The sequence below is a fragment of the Orbicella franksi genome, chromosome 10, assembly GCF_964199315.1.
Source record: "Orbicella franksi chromosome 10, jaOrbFran1.1, whole genome shotgun sequence".
NCBI classification, from domain to species: domain Eukaryota; kingdom Metazoa; phylum Cnidaria; class Anthozoa; order Scleractinia; family Merulinidae; genus Orbicella; species Orbicella franksi.
This window is the reverse complement of record NC_138154.1, coordinates 26,999,265-27,005,214: the sequence shown is the minus strand read 5'-3', so window position 1 is coordinate 27,005,214 and position 5,950 is coordinate 26,999,265. Positions and strand designations below refer to the sequence as shown.

The 5,950-nt window shown below is 43.3% G+C and overlaps 1 non-coding gene across 1 annotated transcript; it reads left to right on the top strand.

The window, feature by feature from the left end:
* Positions 1-2,281: 2,281 nt before the first annotated feature.
* Trnah-gug (transfer RNA histidin (anticodon GUG)) lies at positions 2,282-2,353 on the top strand. Its single transcript has one exon. It is a non-coding gene; the product is annotated as a tRNA-His (tRNA).
* Positions 2,354-5,950: the final 3,597 nt, after the last annotated feature.

Genomic DNA, 5,950 nt, shown 5'->3' with positions numbered 1-5,950 from the left:
ATCATCTCCAAAATCGTACCACCCCAGTCAGGACGACGTCTCATCAAGAGCTGAAAAGACCACAGACTATCGGGTACTCGACCTGACGGTTCGAAGAGATTGTCAAAAATGTACAGGTCCACCTTGGCATCCGGAATGGCGTCGAGATCTCTTAAAGTGTGTACCTTCAGATCCACGATCTGTTCCACGAGGTCCCGAATCTGGTTCGAGTTGCTATAGTAAGTCATCTTGACACCCTCAGACAAACTCGTTAAACTTCTTTCCTTCTCGATCCGCTCGCTTCGTGATCTCCAAGCCCGACAAATGAGGATAGCAACTACGCACACCCCAGTCAATCAAGTGCCTCTGGAGCCTATAGTACAAAGGAGAGACAAGACGTAACTCCAATTCAATTATCCTCGCGTGTAACGGTCTTTCGCCTTCTTTTTCGATTCTATCCAAAACGTCAGAAGCTCGATTCAACTGTTGTCTAAGATCTTCAAGGATCTCTTGCACGTCTCTCTCATCCAAAATCCTACAGGTCATCACCGCGTCAACAGCAAGTCGAGAATGATTCGCTGCGTCCAACGGGCTCCTTTTATACCCGCGCCGTGGATCCACTTTCACTCCGTACTTTCCCGGATCACGTGCCCACTTCAGATCCCGCCAATCGGAACGAAGACCGTCACATGATCCCATCACACCACACGTCACTGATTGGTCAAAAACGTCCATAAAGTCGAACAACGCATTCCATCACGAGTCACTTTTCAGCAGAAGTCGTCATGGATTCACACGTCGAACCCGTCAGGAAAAAGAAAAAATTGTCCAAAAAGAAACTGGAACTGCTCTTACCCAAGAGAGTGGAAAGAGAAGTAGGAGGTAAACAACTACAATCCACTTTAGATAGATGGTTATTCAAAAAACCTCGTGCCAGACTCCGTTTCAACGAACGCGTCCTCTTCAAAGAAATCACCCCGGACTCGGTCAGTTGGACCACCGTCCCTCTCAAAGGCTTCTCGCGACCCTGGAGCGCCTTTTCGATCCAACGCCAAGAAGTCAAAAGCCAAATGAAAAGTAACCATGACAAGCGAAGGCAAAGACCGACCCCCAAGAACGTGCGAAAAACCACCCACATCCTAGAAACCATGCGACGTGAAAACACCTTGTTGGGATACTAACTCGTTCTCTATCTTCACAGACTCAAAGCTACCTGCCATTCAAGGCGGATGCATGACCGTGATCAGTGAATCACCTCCTCGAACCGTGCAAGTCCTGGAAGCCATGGGACTCGACAAATTCAAGAAAGACGACCTCGTAGAAGTACCCCCTGAAGTGGACGACCGAGGAGAATTCACCGAAGTCCAAGTGTTGGAGGAATTCGACCCCGATCAGTTCCTGAACCAACTGAAACCCCAAGATTCCATCTGCCCACGTTGCATGGTACCCCTGACATACGGAAGCGTGCGAACCCCAGACGGTGGTACCTGGGAATATTACCGATGCCCCTCTTCCAGATTCTACACCAAGTGTTATGTGACCTGTGGCGTCAAAGAGGTGGGCACTTACCTGAGACGCGTCGAAGAACAGACCCACCCCTGCTACAGGAACATCGACCCGGCTCGTTTCCGATGTCTATGCAGCAAATCCCTGGTCTTAGCCACCTCCCACTCCCAGTCCAACCCAGACAGGCTCTATCTCAAGTGTCCCAAGCGTACCTGCAAGTTCTTTCAATGGATCGACGAATACCCACGAGGAGTCGCCGAAGCCATACTGATTAATGGACAGGCCCCAAACTAAGAAAAAGACAGACACAGTTTTTTGTAAAAACACACTCTGATTTTTATTTCACGCTATTTACACGTTGGGTAATTTGTCCTCCGCGTCGATCATGGCTCGCATCGTTACTTGGTCACAATGGTTGAAAGTACTATAATAATCGTTTATTGATTGATTGATATCCCGAAGAAAAAGAGGGCGCCGGTCAATAGGACCGTGCACACGTCCCACCCTGTAATAAGTGGAATGACCAATAAAAAGTTGTTTTTTGTTCTATTTTCAGACTCCATGTCTCGATTTCCTAACCCTCAATGTCTATGGTGCAAGGAAGGATACACTTTCAAACACAGTATCAGAGACTACTTCCTGACACCCTGTTGCGACCAATTCTTTCACGGAACCTGTAAAGCCCTCCACACTGAGCGGTTGAAACCCTCCGAAAGACTCTGCCCTCATTGCAAAGCCGTGAATTTCGGACTGCCTCCCGATGACAACCCCAAAACCAAGTCCTAAAGAGGTAAGCGCTTCGATGGTCTAATGGTTAAGACGTTGAGTTGTGGCCTCAAAGACCCAGGTTCGATTCCTGGTCGGGGCATTAAATTTTTTCTTTTTTATTCCCTATAGAGACGATGAAAAAATCACGCAACAAACCATGTACATTCTCTCGTTAAAGGATCTTTATTAGTGTTACAGGCATGAATAAAAATGTTTTTTCACTCCTCTGATTCTGGTGTTTTTACAATTTGTTTGATAAATGCTCGGTACGCCAACTCGTCTCGGTCCTCCCAACTGCTCTTCCACGCTTCCCATCCGTCCTCAAATCCATCCGACAACTTCTCCAAACACACAGGGTCTTTAAACGAGATGGACTGGTCATCAAACATCTTCTCAGACAGCATTCTTCTGAACCTCATCACCTCATCCGCCAGCTTCACCACCTCTTTCCTCAGGAGGACATCCATAGCGTGAGAAACGGCGCATTTCATTATCTTTCCAAGAATACCGTCATGAACAGCATCCATCACCCTCGCGGCAAGTTCTTCTATCTTCTCCTCTTCAGAAACACTATTCACCTTCGTCTCGCTCTCCTCTGAAGACATCTTCTAGTCGCCTAGCTCAAAACAACAATACTCACTCGACACTCACGCAAACCCTTTTATTCCCATCCGAACCTCGATTTCATGCACGTGACAGCCTCGATCTCATGGATTGGCTATCGCCTTATTTGGACATGCGCGTCACAACCTCGATTTCATATTTCTCCTTATTTGGACATGTTGCCCTTATTTGGGCATGGGCGCCATGTTTGACCCCCCTGGACGCCATCTTGTTTATGCAAATCGAAAATACTGCCCTCTGATTGGTCGAGAGCCTTTTTTAATGATATGCATCGCCTCCTGATTGGTTACGGCCCCTATTAACGTGCTATACTACTACGGGGAGTGGTCGTCGTACCTTTTAGGGGTTAAAAAGGCAGTTTGGGTAAACCTCTGAGGGTGTTCAGCATCAAAAGCTCCACAGCGGGAGCTTAGGGTATTGAGCCGAAAAAAAAAATATGACAGGAGATATGGTGTTGTTTTAGGACTTGTTACTTCTTAGGGGTGAGAAACGTCTCAAGCTACGCTCACAAAACAGGATTTTGGTACCTCTTAGGGGTTCTTTTCGAAATTTCCGACGCGCACCCCTACCTTTTTATATGGGGGTTCCCCCGGGCTCTCCCAGTAGGGCCCTAAAAATATAGTAATTAGGATCTTCTAAACGATTCGCTTGTACTCTTTCCACTCCGAGAAAGAGGGGACTACAGTATTCTAGATGTAGGCACAGAACGCCTAATTCTTCCGAGGGCGCAACTTTTGGTGTATTCCTTAGGGCTGATTTACACAGTACGACTTTGTTGCATGCGAGAAGCTTACGACAGACTTACGACATGACTTAGGACCATTTACGCGCGCTCGACATTTTCACTCACAAAATTAAATATGCAAAAGTTTGCACCTGGATTTTCGGAGCGAAAGTTCTAACAAATAGTAAAAATTATTCTAGCTGTCCTGCGCTTTGGAAAAACTTCCTAAAGAGATGTTTTTCGCTTTAATCCGTTCAGTACTTTTCGAGAAACGTCTTCATGTGAATCAGTCAACAACACGTTCGTCCGCCATTTTGACACAAGAACACTTTACCTCGTCCTCTACTCAGTAGAGATACGTCATTTTCTATCGATCTCAGCTAAGATTGACGCAGCGTTTTAAAACATGTTTTAAAATCCTACGACATTTTTTTTTTTGACGTACACAACAGTCGTAAGCGAGTTGTAGGTTTGATTTACACGAAACAATTCATGTCGTAGGCCTGTCGCAAGCTTGTCGCATGCGACAAAGTCGTACCGTGTAAATCGGCCCTCACGGAGCTTATTAGGAATGTGTTGTTTGAAGGTTATCATGCTGTAGCCGTTTAACGCCAAAATGTTGGCGGTCGGGTCTAGATGAACGAAATCGTGTTTTAGAAAGCATTAGAAACTGACAATGTTATGACATTCCTTTTACTAGATCTTTTTATTTACAATGGAAAACACGACCAAAGTTGTATTACAACATCGAGCATCCATTAGGACATAATAACCAGAAACCAAAGATGTATCACAACATCGAAATCACTGAAAGGTGTATTATAATCTCCTTATTGGAGTCCTAAAATAGCTAGAAATCAAAGACTGGATGTATTATAACATCGAGTACACATTGGAAATCAAAGATGTATTGCAAGTGCGAGAAAAAAAATTGACCTCTTTGAGGCTTTAGCAATATAAATCAAAGATTTATGATAACATTACGTGCATAGGAACAACCTTGAAGTTTCTTACATGACAAAGCAAATGCGGTATCCAGTACATCTACTTATGTTACATTATTAAAATTGTATTAGAGAGGTTTTCCCAAGTTGAATGTTGGTAAAATCACTCTGGACAAAAGTAAATAACATAGATATTACTCGCATGAACTAATCAGGACCCGAAGCAAGTACTTTAACTGGCGTCATGTGCGCGATTGGGTTTGGTTACTCACTAAAGGTGACATCCTATCGCAAAAGTGCTAATGGAAAAGTGAAACAAAAGGGAATTGCTTTCGTAAACCTCTGAATACTATTTACATCACGTTCCTTGCATTACATTTTTTTTTACCGTAAATCGCAATTATAATGGCATGACTGAATATTGCGATAGATCTACAAAGTCTCAATAATCACCTATAACCAAAATAATGAAACAAATAAATATGCCTGGATTTATTAAAACAGTGTAAATGAAACTCGGTCTAATTAACATAAGCGTTTTTCTCTCTAAAGTAGGCGATATGAAAACCTTAAGAGAATGCCAGTCTTTTTTCCTCCTTCTTTTTGGTCCTTGTTTTTGTACACTTCCAATGATTTTTTCATCTCTTGGAGCGATTTTCAGGCCTTTAGGTGTCGTTAAGTCAATTTTAGTTGCTCCGGCACTTGAAGTAAAGCAACGAACCTTTCTCTAACACCGTTGAATTGTAACAAATCCAGTCATAAATATAACATCTACTGTGTTACAGTTAGCACAATGATTCAATTCAGCGCCTCCTTCCAGTGAGAGCACCCAAGCCTTATCATAATTCTGATAAGCGCGCGCAATTAGTTCAGTCTCCCCACTGCTTTTACAATCGGTGTCATCAAGTCACTACAGTACATTGAGAACATTGGTTTTATGTCAGTTCCTTCTGAAGAGCTCCCGTCACGCCACATTTCTCAAAAAAGGGAGGGAAAAAAAAAAAAAAAAAAAAAAGACAGACTGGCCTACTTCATTTTAGTTGTCTCCAGGTCTCAGTTATTATTCCTATGTGACGACACAATTCCTTCAAAGGAAAGATCTGTCTTTCGTTTTACACGCGTGGGTGTCACTGATGAAAAAAAAAAAAAAGAAAAAAAAAAAGCCTTTTCCATAAGAGCCACCATTCTGATAAGCACACTCCTTTCAGATGTCCAAAAATAAAAATAGTCATAAAAATAATGTAAAATAAGCGTCTAAAAGCAGCTTATGCCGAAATGAAATCAAGTTTAATCTTGAGACGTTTGCTAACTGAGTAAAAGCGAACCTTCAATATTATAACGAAAGGCCATGTAACGACTGAGCTTATTTATATATAACACAGCTAAAGCGTGTGACAAGGAGTGC